Source organism: Cydia pomonella, chromosome 6 (assembly GCF_033807575.1).
Source record: "Cydia pomonella isolate Wapato2018A chromosome 6, ilCydPomo1, whole genome shotgun sequence".
Classification (NCBI taxonomy): Eukaryota; Metazoa; Arthropoda; class Insecta; order Lepidoptera; family Tortricidae; genus Cydia; species Cydia pomonella.
Window position 1 is genome coordinate 292,309 of NC_084708.1, and position 15,780 is coordinate 308,088.

At 38.1% G+C, this 15,780-nt stretch overlaps 1 long non-coding RNA gene across 1 annotated transcript in view; it reads left to right on the plus strand.

The window, feature by feature from the left end:
* The window catches only part of LOC133518608 (uncharacterized), a 75,460-nt gene that overhangs the window by 15,683 nt on the left and 43,997 nt on the right, over positions 1 to 15,780 (plus strand). The window lies entirely within an intron of this gene.

Here is a 15,780-nt window from a genome sequence, read left to right on the forward strand (position 1 = left end):
TTTTGTGGCCCGGTAGATATATATATTCTACTTTTTAATCAGATTTTCGAAAAAAAGGAAATTCTCAAATAAACTAACTTCTTCGTTATTATTTCATTCAATATCGATATGTTTTTGTCGTCGAATTAAAACTGACGTGAGTCATACTCACATTAAGTTTAGCTCACGTATTTTTAATCCTACCTACCTAAGTTCTCCGAAACATATCACGCGATGAAAAATTAGCTTAATATTTATATCACTTGCGGAGTAGAAACATTTTCATTTCTCCATGTCTCTGGAAAACTTTTCAAAAACTCCGTCGTAAAACTCCTCGCAACATTATACACTCAAGTTTTTTCCCAATCCACACACCGAACAGATATAAATTGACATTCGCTTTTGGGCACCCAACTAAGCCGCCAAGGTCCTATGCACCCCAACAGTGGTAGTGGTTTAGAACCTTGTCGCAGCGAGACGTGTCCGTTGATTGACCGGTGTGGTCAAACTGGTTTGGCCTTAAGCCTTGTAAGAGTCTGCGCCCGCGCACGCGGTCAGATGCAGGGAGGCTGCGGGTGAACACTTTTTAGCCTTTTTACCAGCCTTAATAAAATAGAGTAATGTTTTTCGAATTCTAGCTTCTATCTGATATAACTAGTGGCTCCCCGAGCTGCAGAGGTCGCCAGCATAGCTTAAAACACAATAAATGTTAGAACTATTCCAAAAACTGAATCTACAAAAAAACACATTTAATCATCGAACCTGGTCACAAAATTTCACGAGAATGGGTTGGGAAATGCGGCCTGTAGAGGGAAGCATCCGGAAATACGAAAGCATTTTTAATTTGTCCAAGCTGAAACGGAGCCCTTCGCTAAAGCTCGGTCAATAAATGCGAAGTGAAAAGTTGCAAGATGCGGAAATTTAAAAAAAAAACACAGGAGACAAAGGAAAATTTTGATTCCCTTAGGTACAAAAAAAATGAGAAGATGCCGAAATGTTTCCTTGTGGAAAGTTCGCAATTTTGCAAACTCTCCGATGGCACATTAGTATGTGAAATTTTCTCTTTTCTACTAGCTTGTAGCAACACTACACTTTCAACCCCATTTCCACTCTCTCTCGGTTTAGATTTTCAAAAATATTTTCTTAGTGTTTACAACAGTGAAAGATATAATATTTCAAAGTCAAACCATCAACAATTTAGGCTGCGCGTTGTCTGTCAGTATTTACAAGTATATTCTTTTATATATAATAATTAGCTTCTGCCTGCGACTTTATCTGCATAGAATTTTCGTAATAAAAAGACCCTAAAGTCCATCCCCAGAACTGAAACTATCTCTAGACCAAATTTCATCTTATCGACTCGGCGACTTACGCGTGAAGAAAAACAGAGTTAAATTCGCACTCACAATACTAGCTTCTGTATGCAACTGTGTCTGCACGGAATGATAATCATTAAGGGGCTCTCTAACGGCAACCTTCGATCTGAATCCCTTAGTTTTCGCTTTTTTTTGTAGCTTATCATATTAACAGCAACGGCTGTAAGCAATATAGTATCCCATATTTACTTCAAAGTTCATCGTCTTCGAGATATTTGGCATTAAAGTTGAACAATTTTAGGCCAAAAAACTGGTTTACTGGCCATAACTTTTGTGTTTATCAGTTTTTACAGACGTCAAAGACGAACCCAATTGTGTAGAGTTCATACATGTAAAATCCTTCACAGCAACCGAATAATGAAAAAAGTGATTTTTAGCCAATGTTTAAAAAAACGCTGCTGTTCGGTGCAGCGGCAGGGGTAAACAATTGCACCAAAATTGGTGTCACAAAGTCGCGATAATATGTCTAAAACAATTAAATACTGCATTGCAGCTAGTTACAAAAACAATGATAATAATGCTGACAACACATAAGTATATATAATAATTATTTCCCATCGGCAAGGCGCGTTCGGTATACCTAAACAGGGGTTTGGTGTACAGTGATCCTTCTGTACGCAGTACTATTATTTATTCTGTGGCAGCGTCTTGAGAGTGAAGAGGTAACAGACATACAGAGTTAAGCACTTTCTTATAAATAGGTATATGTATAAATTGAATAATATTAAACGCGCTTGACCACGATTTAAACCGCTCATAGATAATATCACCCGAAAGGATCTCACCCACAAAAGGTTAACTCTAGTTATTTAAGTAAAAAAACAGTGATTTGCATCTTCGAGGGGCAGGTAGAGGAACAAAAAAGAAGGGTTTACCTTCGCCTCGTTTTGGTCTTGGACGTTTTTTTCCAAGTCGTGCCCAGTTAGGGTCCGCGGAGATCTGAGTTGTACTTACCTTTAAAATACCTCGCTATACATAATCATAATTAGTTTGCTAATTATGGCCATTTGCTTCGATCCTTAACTGTCGGTTAAAGTTAAGAAGTTAACCTAACTTAAAACTTAAAGGTTTTTTTAGATGTATGTACAGTCAGCATCAAAAGTAACGGATGAAACAAGGTGTCAAAAGTATCTACCATTCTGTAACAGCTTAGCAAAATTTTATGGTTTTATATGTAGAACAATTAAGACTGTAAAAGATATACTTTTGAATGTGAATTTTAGAGATTTATCTATATTTGGAAAAGTTATCCGGAATATCAGATACGTGTTTGTTTCATCCGCTACTATTGATGCTGACTGTACATACGTTGTGGTTTTAGGAACAAACAATTCTTACGAAAACGCGACCGCGTGTTCGTGTGGTATGCTCGTGTCATACACGATGACGCGCAGATATGTCAAATCTAACATTTAATAACATGACATTAGAAGTCAAGGCAGGCGTCTTCGTGAATGACACGATCTATAGAATGACTAAGATTCTTATTGTTAGTAACAAAAATCGAGGTCTTGTTGTCATCTGTTTCCTCCTTTAAAACGTAGGTAGATTAGTTAGGTACCTACTCAAGTTTCGTAGCCTATCCTATGATGTATCAATATTGTTAATATTCTTTCTCAATCGTGCAGAATGGAAGAGAAGAACAGGGAAGGCCGACCCAAGCAAATGGGAACAAGGCCTAGCAAGATGATGAATATTCTTTGCAATACATAATATGGTGCTACTTTCCCGCACGTGTGCGGGAATGAGCACTTTCCGTGCATATGTCGAAACTTTAAAGAGCCATATGTACTATAAAACGCTGTACGATACACGTGCGAATTGGTAACTCGCAACTCGTGTCGATTTAAAACACTTGCTTCGGTCGTGTTTTAATGTATCACCACTCGTTGCGAATTTCCTATTTTCTGCACTTGTATCGTAAATAACTATTTCATAACACCATTTTATATGAATCGAGCTATGCCCATGCCGTCTCCTAAAATATTAAACATTTTGTGTTCAGTATTATCTACCCAAGTTGTGTTCCAAATCTACGAGGTTTGATGTTCACTGCCCGATTCGACCAATTCTAATAATATGTTTTGTACAGCCAGCGGTGGAAGTGCGTGGCCACTTTATGAATTAATTCCATTCCTAATGTGTCGATGCAGTTTTGCAGCTTGCTGTACACACTAAGCTTGGCTTGTTCTGTAGGTACTTGTGTGTGTAACTGAATTGTAATTATATTTGATCTTTGTTATATTTAAATTCTATAAGTAAAAACCTGTAATTGGCTCTTTAATTCTATAAATTCTATTGTATCTTATAGAAATGTTTAAAGTTGTTGGTTTTCCATGTATCTAATAAAAAAAATATGTTTCAGTGATACGATACTGATCTGTCAGTGTCAGAAGTTAAAAAAATTCAACCTAGAACGACACTTTAGACGCTAACAGATCAGTATCGTATCGCTGTGACACCTTGTAAGCATTTTTCGAATCGGGCCGTTAGTCATTTGACCGCGGAGACCGCCAAGTACATAATACACAACGGAAATACACAACGAGTAAAGCCAAATCAATTTAAGATTTTAAAAGTCCGAAAGCAGCTCTTGCGCTTCTGGGCAGACCTATATGGTTAGGATGGTCGCGTTTTATCGTTTCTTATATCACGCATCACTCTCGCACTTGTATTGTTAGAACGTGACAGCCACCGTGACAGATGATAAAGGGGCGGCCATCTTACCTGCGCGCGCATAAAAGTGCGGAATGCCGTCCGGCCGAAACTGTCAATTTCGCCCGCCAATTTTCCCAAGCTTTCTACAACCACCGCCACCTGCAGCCCATAGCGGCGCCACTGTCTATGAAAACTCTATAAAACACTACCAATTCCATTAGTTCCTATACTCACCCCCGGCAAAGATAACTTTGTGAAAAGCATTAAGTAAAATTAAGTCTTAACTTTAAGTAAGTAAAGTTGCACATTGATTGCAGCGCGTAAAGGATAGTGTCGTGGTAATTTAATGAGCCGATATAATCGGTAAATGCGAATAATCGAATAGGTTAGGTTGAGTATCGTTTGCGCATGTTTCGATTTCCATGAGTCATACCGAGTAGGTACGTGGTGCTTCTGGCGTGGGATGTAAGACCCGTTCATTCGCTAACTAAACTAAACTTTAATATAGCCTCCTGAGGTCCAGAAATACAAGACAAAAGTCCAAAATTTTCCAGTGAAGTTTCAACCTATAATGTAGGAAATATAGTTGATTTTGTTTTGTTTTTAAATTAAACGAAACAAAACAAATGCAACTCTGTTCAAATTGATCATGATTTAAATTTCTTAGCAGAATAGGTATTATTAATCGGTCAAGACCCCTAACACATCCTGTCTGCGTGCCTTTACGTATCTATTTAACATTAAATATAAATTTTCCTATCCTTGTGAGAGCACAACGGAATTATGAATACGGAATTTTGACATGTAAATTTATTTATTTTATCAATAAAGGAATATGAATATGAATATTTGAGTATCATATAACAGCCATCACTACCCAATGTTATTTAAAAACGAAAATGGTCGTTCGAATCAAAAGTTGTAAAATGGTAAATCAATCTGATAAATAATATTTAATGCAAGAATATTTCATTAAAATTAAATAAATAATTATCTTTTCCAAAAAATGTTTTATATTTACTTTCCCAATAAATTGAGAGGATAGATTAGTATAACTCTGGATTTTGGCCCTAGATGAATATGTGTCTTTACGTTTTTCTTTTTTATAGTCTTGTTTTTATTAGAACTAGGTTACTTCAAACCGCCAAACTAATGACCGCCAAATAAATGCGCCATAAACAGACGCCTAACATACAAAATCGGCAACAGTAAAAGCAAGTATCAAAACAGTCAGACACTGATAATTTCTTTCTCAGTCCGTTCTTAAAATTTCGTTACAATTAGTTAAGTTTTGGAGGAGGAAAATGTCGAAAATGAAACCTCGATTTCTGATTTTTACGCAGGATTTTTCACCTAAGCTGCAGTTGTCCTTATCGCGCCAATTTTAGGAGCCTTTTCAAATCTGAAAAGGGAGAAGAACGATTAAGAGGAAAGGCTAGCCTCTTAATAGAATTCAATAGCCATTTAACCATTTATAATCTGACCATCGATATTTCATCGATACTTCAATCACATCACTGCTCGTACTCTTATTATAAAGTAAGAATAAGAATAGCATTTTCTTTTTCTGGCCCGCGGACAACCGGTCGAGGGCCTTGTTTCAAGTTCGGCCGAGGTTCCGCGAATCGTGCGCCGGCGACGCCATACTTACTCAATAATATTTCGTACTTTCTTTGGCAAAAAGACGGGACCGATGCTAGAAAGGTGATGATTCCATACACCATTTCTACTTGTTACCTGTTTTATACATCTGTGGCATGTTTTCCTTGCTTGCTTTGGCTGATGGTAAGCAGTTAAAGTAGCTTTTAAATATGTTTGACATATGTCAGGCTTTGCCTTGACTTGGCAAATGTTGAAAAATGAAAAACCAACTATCCACTAGAAGCTAGCTAAAAGATTGGAATTGGGCAGAGAAAAGGAAAGGTTGTGCTCTAACTACCTACCCTACAGCGTATAGTAGCAATGGTTATGGCATAATTATTAAAGTTAAAAAAACTTCAAGATATAGAAGTGATGGTGATTTTTGGAGTACCTAATGAACGTCTGGGAAAAGTCAGAGTTTTTAGGGTAATATCTAGACTTTCGTCAAGTTATTCCATTTTTCATATGGTAACCCTATCTATACTACGCTGCGTGTAGTATGTTCCCGACCCTATTTTAAATCTGTACACTGCTTTTTTGAATAACCCTATAATGAAATCTCTTAAGAAAGCCTCGATGGGAGTTTATTCCATAGCCGGAGCCTTTAGATTTAAATTTTATGTCAAGCAGATACGTCTGCGAACGATACTATATTTTTCAGTTGGTTAACAGCGATGCATGGATTGCAAGGTTCAAGTCCTGCAAGAGGCGGAGATTTTTTCCATTTTTCCTTTAATATAAAATGCGTAGAAGTCGTTTAAAATCGTTCAACCTCTGGAATATAAAAAAATGGAGCTACACGATCTGAACAATATTTGCGTAGGTCCTTTGGCTGTGCGTTGTCGCTCAGTGTCAAAAAAACGAAATTGTTCTATATATATTTTTAGGGATGTTCAGTTGTTCATCATTACTTGAAACTAGTTATTTAATTTATATCATTTATTTTCAGGCAACTATGGCCCATATAAACATATCTTACAGACTAACATACATACAATAATAAAAATCTTAAAATATAAATATCATTTCGACGACGCAGTTTTCGGTTGCGCCACCTGTTCTGGTGCGGGATTCGGCAGATTCCCACGAAACCGCCGAAATATCACACCTTTCGGCCAGAAGTCCGCGCTCGCGATGATTTCCAGCAGCGGCCGCGGGACGCGTACCACAAACGAGCTGAAGTGCACGTAATGCCGCGATCGCAGCTGGAATACTTTCAGCTCGTAACGAATCTTCTTGCGGACATATTCCACCACATCTTCTGTAAATCCTGCATCTGTGCGCTTTCTCGAGGGCGAGGGCGCGTCGTGCGACGAGATCGTGTGAATCAGACGACAGTTTACTCCGCTTACGTCCAGCTTCGTGTCCATGTCACATCCATTCCATGTTCCTTGACACTACTGGGAAGTACACGGTACATACGCGTAATCAATCAGGCACAAATTTACCTTACACAGCGGAAAATAGGTCTCCCCAGCGACTCTTATACGGTCGTTCCTGTAGAAATCCAAAATCCACGCAGCTACATCTGAATATCAACCTTTATGCTTTCTGAGAAAGTCCACGATATGCGTAGCGTTCAAATAGGTAAATGGAAAGACAAATTTAATTAATCGTCATTCGTCAGCTAGGAGTGTTGCTTTTAGTAAATGAAGATAAGTTATTCTCCAGCCCCAAAAGAATTAAACCAGTGTTCACGTAGCGGCCGTCAAACATGTCAGATTGTATTAAAACAAAACACGTCAAGTCGATGGTAAATGTCAGACTTGTTACAGTTAGGTCGAGTCATCGCTAGGCTTGGCTTACATATAACGAAGTAGATCTATATAACTAGGCCATTTTCGAAGAACGGTACACGCGCAAATAACTGGATTAATCTGCATTAAGGTCAATACCACAAAATACATTAATACTTTTTATATCAATTAATCCACCACCGCTTCCTCACAATCCAATTACAGTGTGATCGTCATTAGCTCAAATATCAAGACGAAATCCTCATGAACAGGAAATAGATAAAACATTGTTTCCATTTCCTTCCAGTTTTTCATTATTATGAGTCGGATTTTGCACTGTTATTCTGGAGACGTCACTGCATTACGCATAGGGTGTAAGGGGTTCTAACTTTAGCAGAGACAAGCTGTGGTAAAAAAAATAGTGTGAGTTTATCTGTGGAAGGTAATTATTGATATTGCCACTCCTTAACGCATGACACTCTTTCTCGGTCGCAAGACTGTGCCTTAATTACTGGCAGTAATTTACTGCACGAATTCCAAGTTCCACGTTACTTTCGAACAAAATTGGCATTATAAACTGTAGTAAGCCCTCCGGTAGCCGAACCCGGAATCAAACTTCAGCTTACGCGGGTAACGTCCTGATCGACTAGACCACCCAGGCACAACGATCCCTGTCCCAAATTCTCGAGCCTATATGCAATCTTTTAATATAATTCAGGATGTTCTGCAAGCCTCCAGTACACGCGCACCCCCAACGGCTTCAAATAAACCTTGTCAAATAAAAAGGCACGTCCGTAACAGGGGCGTCATTCCAAATACTTGCCAAGAATAGGAGAGAAAGTTCAGGTGAACAAATATATTTGAATAAAATATAACCATTATCACTATTATTGGGTATCTACGAGCCTAAATATTTAAGTAAATACCTTAAAACTAGTAGACTTTTTTCGAACACACAACTGCCAATAAGCATTTCCGCGGTATCAGGGAGCCAGCCACGGAACCACCGGAATTTGACACCCTTGGGCCCTAAAAACTTCTGTGTGGTGCTCGTCAGATATTTGGTTTGAATGCACAGCAAATCATCATTTTCCTCGCGTTATTCCGTCTACCCGGAGCCTGGGGTTTTTACGAAAGTTACTGACGTCTGACCCATCAACCCAGAGGGAAAACTAGGCCTTATTAGAATAAGTCCGGTTTCCTCACGATATTTTACTTCACTTCCACCAAAAAGCAACTCATCAATATCATCAAACTATCTTACATTGAATTCACACAAAATAAGAATTAAATTCACACCGTAGAGAGATTTTTCACGACCCTTGGGACGGATCTGGACACCACTCTTCGTAAGTTCCAGTGGATACGGAACCACGCTAATTCAGAAAAGCTATCTACTTTTCTTTGTATGTATTCCTTCTTTTGGCTGCTTACATGCTACGCTTAATGTTACACGATTACATACGTATAGCTGATGCTACCAGAGGCCACCTTACGTTGGTATGTAGGAGCTTGAATCGCTTGTGCTCATGGAGTCTAAACACGCCAGAACACTATTATATTCCGCGTGTACTTGTTTATCTTTATGAAGATTCGCTCCCCCACTGGGATACAGATGGCATGGCTAGCATACTGTACTTCGTAACAAAGATTATCTTCTTGTCCCGCGATCTAGCGTTGTTCCGGCTGTTTGCTGCTTGGAAACCTTTATCTTAAGAAAAATATGAAAACTAGGTCTTATTGGTATCAGTCCGGTTTCCTCTCGATATTTTCTTTGTCAAATATTATTTCATGTTGTTTAAAAAAAAACGTTCGTACGAGCCAAGATTGGAGCCACGACTTACACACGTCTTAACCGCTCAACGACCAGTGCTTGTCTACATATTGGTACCGTATTTCGATTACTTTTTGACATCATGCTAGTCGGCCCGGTTTGAAATGCCTGGACAAGAACATGGAATATAAACTAACATGACAGCGAGATTCGCTACATGGCTGTCTCCTTGACCGTGTGACGGCGAATATAAGGTAACTTGACACTAGTTACTGTCACAAAGTTACTTCGGCCCTTTGAACATAAGCTTTGGGAATTTCGTACAAGTAAACGGAAATCTGCCGCGAGGCGTGAATGCAGAGGACGCTGGTCTTATTCCAGACTCACAAAAGATTTAGCTGAAATTCCAACCTAGATTCTGATATAGGATACTTTTATCCCGGGAGTAATCTACAAGTGAATGAAAGAGGGGATAGCGATAGTATGGAGTGACTAAAAGGAGTTCGGAAGAGGGTAGTGGATACAGCCTGAATACATCTTATTGAACGTAGTCGCGGGCAAAGTTGGACCTAACACATCCTAATGACATGACAGTTTCGTAAAAGACCTTAAATCTAAGTGTCGCAACGATGACACTGAATAGAAATGTGCGTCACGTACGAAATGTACGAATTCGTACACAATGTACGCAAGCAATGTCATCTCGATCGCAATAGAGGAACGAGCAGTAGCTCGGCTTCAATCAGATTATTCATTGCAATGTTTTTTAATCCACAATGAAAAATAAGAGGGTAATTTTCGACCAATTGAAAACCACTCTCTCTTCTTATCTGCTAACACTACCTCATGATGTAGAATAGATGAGTAGATGCAGGTACCTACCTACACGCAACTTGCAATGTAAAAAAATATACAGCGATTTATTCTTAGGAGTGAATGAGGTCGGATAAAAGAAACAAATAGGCATGGAATAGAACCCGGGTTCTATTGCCGGGTTTTAACCTGTTAGAACTATTAAAAAAAAATGAATTTGTTACGTTTCAGAAATTTCAATCAATTGTAAAAAACAATCGTTGCTGTGTAACTCTTACCACATACCCTCACCATCAGTTTTACGCGGCCGTAAACTCTAGCGACTGCATCAACTCAAACGCAGTGCATCTCGCTTTCACCAATGACAGTACGAGGGAGATAAATTGTAAGTTAGTTTAAGCAGGGGCTAGCGAATATATCAATGTCAAACTCGTGGTAAGGATACAGGGCACGGGATTACGCACAGAGGGAGTGCACAAGAACCAGGGTTATTTTTATTTTGGGCTCCTAAATCCTATGCTCAGGGGTCCAGTTAAGGTTTAAGACGAACCGGCCTAAAGAACAACGACCAACGACGCGCTACTGCTATTACACCTCCTGTGACTCAGACGTGCTCGTTGGACTTTCAATGAAATCGAATTTGTTAACATGCTTAAAATGCGAAATTTAAATCTAATTCTCGGAAAATTTGATTTCCAATACATCTAGTCCAGATAAATAACAATTTAAACTAAAGACATTCGAATCGCAATATAATTTAAAAAGTTAAAAGTACCTACTACCGCATTTTAAATAGTTTTTTCTACTCATCGACTGTAATTGTTGAATTAAGTTTTCGTATAGCAAACTATAATTGCGTATTTTCATGTATGAGCTCCCAACTCAACTATAAGATTAATTTCAATACGCTGTAGTCAACTATAAAAAAATTACCGATCATGTGCCGCCGCGCTATCCCATAGAAAAGACTAAACGGGCTCGGGGCGCGGGACCCGGGGCGGGAGTCTCATGTTTATATGTACATTTTTGTCTACTGAGATACTTACCAATTTTCATTAGTTAATTATGTATTTATAGTAAAAAAAGTATTATTTTAGATGACTCGTAGATAAAATATTGTATTTGCAACCAAAGTAGATTACAGTAGACAAATGCAACTTAATGCTAGGTACATACATATCTACTAGGACCCGGATAGGGCTTAGCAAAATACAGAATATTCCTAATCTAGATTTCATACATACATAATTCATTTATATTTTTAGGTAAACTAAAATTATTCATTAAAACTCATATAAATCAAAATGAATGACGCACAATTCACTACAATTACGGTAATAATAATGGTAAAACATTGTAAAAATAAATATACAATACTGATATAATCAAGCTTTTCAATCTCGTACCTTACTTAGGCAACTCAGCAAGCTTCGTACCTAAACACGGTCCTCGACTGAAAAGTTATCTATTACATCACGATTGTATAAAATACTAATTCTTAAATGTATAAAATATTATGCTCAAAGTTCTGGTTTCTTTTTGTATCTTTATTTTTCAGATATTTCAAACAGCGAATTATAACTATCACTGCACAAAGGAATAATAAATTGATCGCAAAAATTCCAAAAACGTGAAGCGTTGCATCGCAAAAATGCGTGGATAAACGCATTTCCCGCCTGACTGCCTCGAAATATCCGCGCAGAAAACTGGGAGAACGGAATTCCTTCTCCTGACTAGAAGCGTTAGATACGTGCGGGCCAATTCTGTTTCAACAATTTGATAAGGTTTTGATTTAATTTTATTCGACCTTGAGTTTTGTCAACAGACATCGCACCACGTAGCATCACGTATCCTAATAACAGGCCAATTCGAACGTACCCTGACTAATCATTAGTGTTGGTTAAGATAAGACCCAAGTCCTTTGAGTCCTCTTCTGTAAGACTCGACTCAGTTTTTCAGACTCTAGTCATGAATTTGAAACTTGAGGCCTTATCTAGATCTAAGTCTTTTGTAAATATGGTGACAGATGATAAATGACGCCGCTCTGATGCAGAATACTCTTCAACGTTGTTTTTCTACTCGTCGAGTGAGTAATGCTTGAATTAAGATTTCGTATAGCAAACTATAATTGCATACTTTTCATGTATGGGCTCCCAACTCCACTATAAGATTCTTTTCGATAAGCTGTTAGACGACTATAAAAAATGACCAACCGCCGCTCCCATAGAAAAGACCAAATGGGCGCGGGGCGCGGGGCGGGAGTCACGCGTTTATGTCTATATTTTTATCCACTGAGATACTGAAAAGCTCTCTATTATACCATGTTTGTATAAAATACAATTTTCTACAATTTGGTTTAACCACGTTCTCAGCATGAGTTGTATTTGTATAGGTTTACCCAATTACCTTTCAAACACAAAGTCTCTCTAAGTTGGATTAGATAGCCAGACAGGAAAACTACTAAAAACAGTCTGCCAAAACTAAAGACCTCATGTAAATCCCACGCCACATACTCGGTTCGTTACACCGCATCATGTTCACTATTACCGCCGAAAACTAACCTTTCTTCAACCTTGTTACAAAGGAATAAGATCTACTTTTGGTCAGTTAAGGTAGTTGCTGTTAGTACTAACAGTAACACTCTTAAGAGGGGACTAACGCAAAGTTTAAGTTTTTTTATACCTTTTATACCTTTTAATAATAAAATAATAATTGTACCCACCTGACATGTTATACCTAACATTATAATAGACTGATGTTATATTATGTAAGTTAGCTATAAATAGTTCTAAATATGAAAAATTTTATTGACATGTAAAACTATGTTTTATAAAGAAATAAATGAATGAATGAATGAACGTTTTAATCATGGAACAATGCGATGAAAAAATGTATACGGAAACTTTACTATATTTGCAAAAGCAGATTCTAATCTAACCAAAATCTTTAAAAGTAAAAGTTGGTTTGGTAAAAAAAAATACAAAAACCATGTCTAATTTTTATTAATTTTCCGTTACCGTTACGTATACCATAACAGTATAATGTTAGTATGAACTATGAAATAGCTAATGATATACCAGCAAAATTTTGAATACAAGTATATTTTCCGAGTTGAGATAAAAGATAAAAATCCACACGACGGCCATATTTTCCGTAGCTAGTTTTGTGCGGCACGCCATATCTTTTGTTTCCTTCTAATGTCTCGGCTTTATGCCCCCTCTTAAGTGTGGACAATGGTATAAGCTATAACGAGTCAGATCTAAATGCAAACAAAAAGTGGTCAGATCGCGTCGGATCGGGGTCCGTAGGTTCCGTAGTTGGACCTCGCGTGGGCACTATCTACTAGCGGTTTGAGGACGCAGGCTGCCTGTCCACTCATGTGAAGATAAATGGAGATGAGAGCAGACGTGCCGGCATCAACCAATAGCATTGGTTATAATCCACTAATCCACATCTCTTCTTCGCTCCGCTGGATTACAACCTATGCTTTTGGTTTATTCCGGCGCGTCTGCTCTCATCTCCGCTTCAGAAACCATCGCACCGCTCGCCGTCAGCAGGGTGTTCATCCTCACACCCTTGACTCCTAAAGCCTACATGATCGCGCACTGTGTGATTTAAAAGGAATTTCCTCCCGCGGACGCTCCAGCTGTGGAATGAGCTCCCAGTCGAGGTTTTCCCGAGGGGCTATACTACAACTCCACGGTTCTTCAAAAAAGTAGTGTACAGGTTCTTAAAGGATTGACAATGTGCATATAATATCTCTGGTGTTGCAGGCGTCCATAGGCTACGTTTGCCACCGAAGTGGTGTATAAGAAAATATTAATAAAGTCATTATTCCTTATTCATCTTATTCCATCCAACCTTATATACCTAACTATAAAGATAATCGTCAATGATTTTCGATCAATCATTAATCGATTTATGATTAATCATCGACGTTAATCAATAAAGAATCGATAATCGATCTGTTTTAGACGGTCAACGCACTGGCTGTGCATACGGGCGCATTAGTATGATAACCGCCTTATAATTAAAGCGTAGGATGAATTTATATAACAATGACATAGTTTGACATACTTTTCGTAAATAAGGAGAAGGGCTTATGTAAGATTGCTTGTTGGTTTTGTGTCAGGATTGTGGGGGGACTTGGCGAGTGTCAGGGTTTGGAATCCTCAATTACCATACTAGAAGCTAGCTAAAAGTTTGGTGTTGGGCAGAGGAAAGGGAAAGTTATGCTGCTATTTACTTACAGCGCATTGACGCGCGTAGGCGCTAGTGGCCCACGAAAGTTTATGGATTTAGGGAGGTAATAGGCGAGTTTTTGAAGAAATTACCATTCAGGAAATGTCACTACCTGTTTTTAGGGTAATGTGATAACTTTTGTCAAGATATTCTTTCAGGCAACCCTAACTGAGCAAATCAAATTTGCCATGAAGGGACCCCTGAACGCATTTGCCAGAATGGCCCCCAACCGCGAAAAATGGCGAGAAATCGTACGGCAAGCAACATCTGCGCCTGGTGTCAGCAGTTGACCACGACGCTCTGCAAAGAGTACAACGACAAAGAAGAAAGGACTTACGTTGCTCGTGCAAGTTCAGTATGTCGAAATGAAAAGAGGCTCTTTTCATGAATACATATATTCTGCACGCGGCATTTATTGCCTTTGCAAATTATTAAATAGACTCATATGGCAATAAACAAACTACCGTGCTATATTTAAAGATGACTTTTACGACAAATAAAATATAAAAGGTTCCCCGTAGTCTTTTGTGTCAAATAAAAGCTTCTGCTTAGGCTGATTTCTTTAAGCCTCGTGCTGCAATTGATACATACAGCTATCAGATATATCGGAGCAGCCAAACTGTTCAAAAATATCTGAATATGCACTTTAATGTCTTGATAATAGAGGCTTTGTTCAGATATTAGTGAACACCTTAGCCGCACGGATATATCTGATGGTGGCTGTACAGTGATAGAAAACGCCCGCTGCCGCTCGCTCTTCGCGTGGGACTCGACCATCGCTATCACAGTGAACTTTGATCATTAGTAAATCTTATTCCAACGACTTAAGGTCTAACAATGGTCAGTTAATTTATGCTATAAGTACGTGGCCAACATTCCTGCTAACTACCGAGCTCTCGTATCAAGCACGACCATTCTAAAGGGGTTGTGGTCATGTCTATCCTATCCACGGCACATTCATACTCATACTCGTTTATTGGTATTTTACATTTTACAATAATAAAATAGTTTGCACAAGAACAGTGTTAAGTCAGATGAAATTAAATATACAATTAAGAATAATTTAGTTGATCTACATTACATTAAAATAAAAGGATACAAATAAAAATGACCAGTTAATATTATCAAGTAATTCGGATAAAATTAAAATCATGCATTAATATTATTAAAGCTACATTATAGTTATATTTGAAAGTTAAGAAATTCGTTAATGTCATAAAAATCTTGGGCAGTTAACCATATTTTAAATTTATTGTAAAAGGTTATTGTAATTGAGCGAGCGAAAAGATAAATAAATGTTGTTTACATGTCCCTCATTGCAATAAGTCAGCAAAAAATGTCCGGCGAAAAAATATTTATAATAATCCCTTAAGCGAGATCTCTAATTATGCTCAGAACTGCATTTTCTATATACAGAATACGGAACACGCGTCAAAATTCAAAAAAAATATTCTGTAGGCCTCAAGGGCTCTTTTACAAGTCAATACAACATTTACAGTGATATGAAAAATACAACAGCAACATATATATAAATATAACAGCCTTCGAGCAACACCGGGAA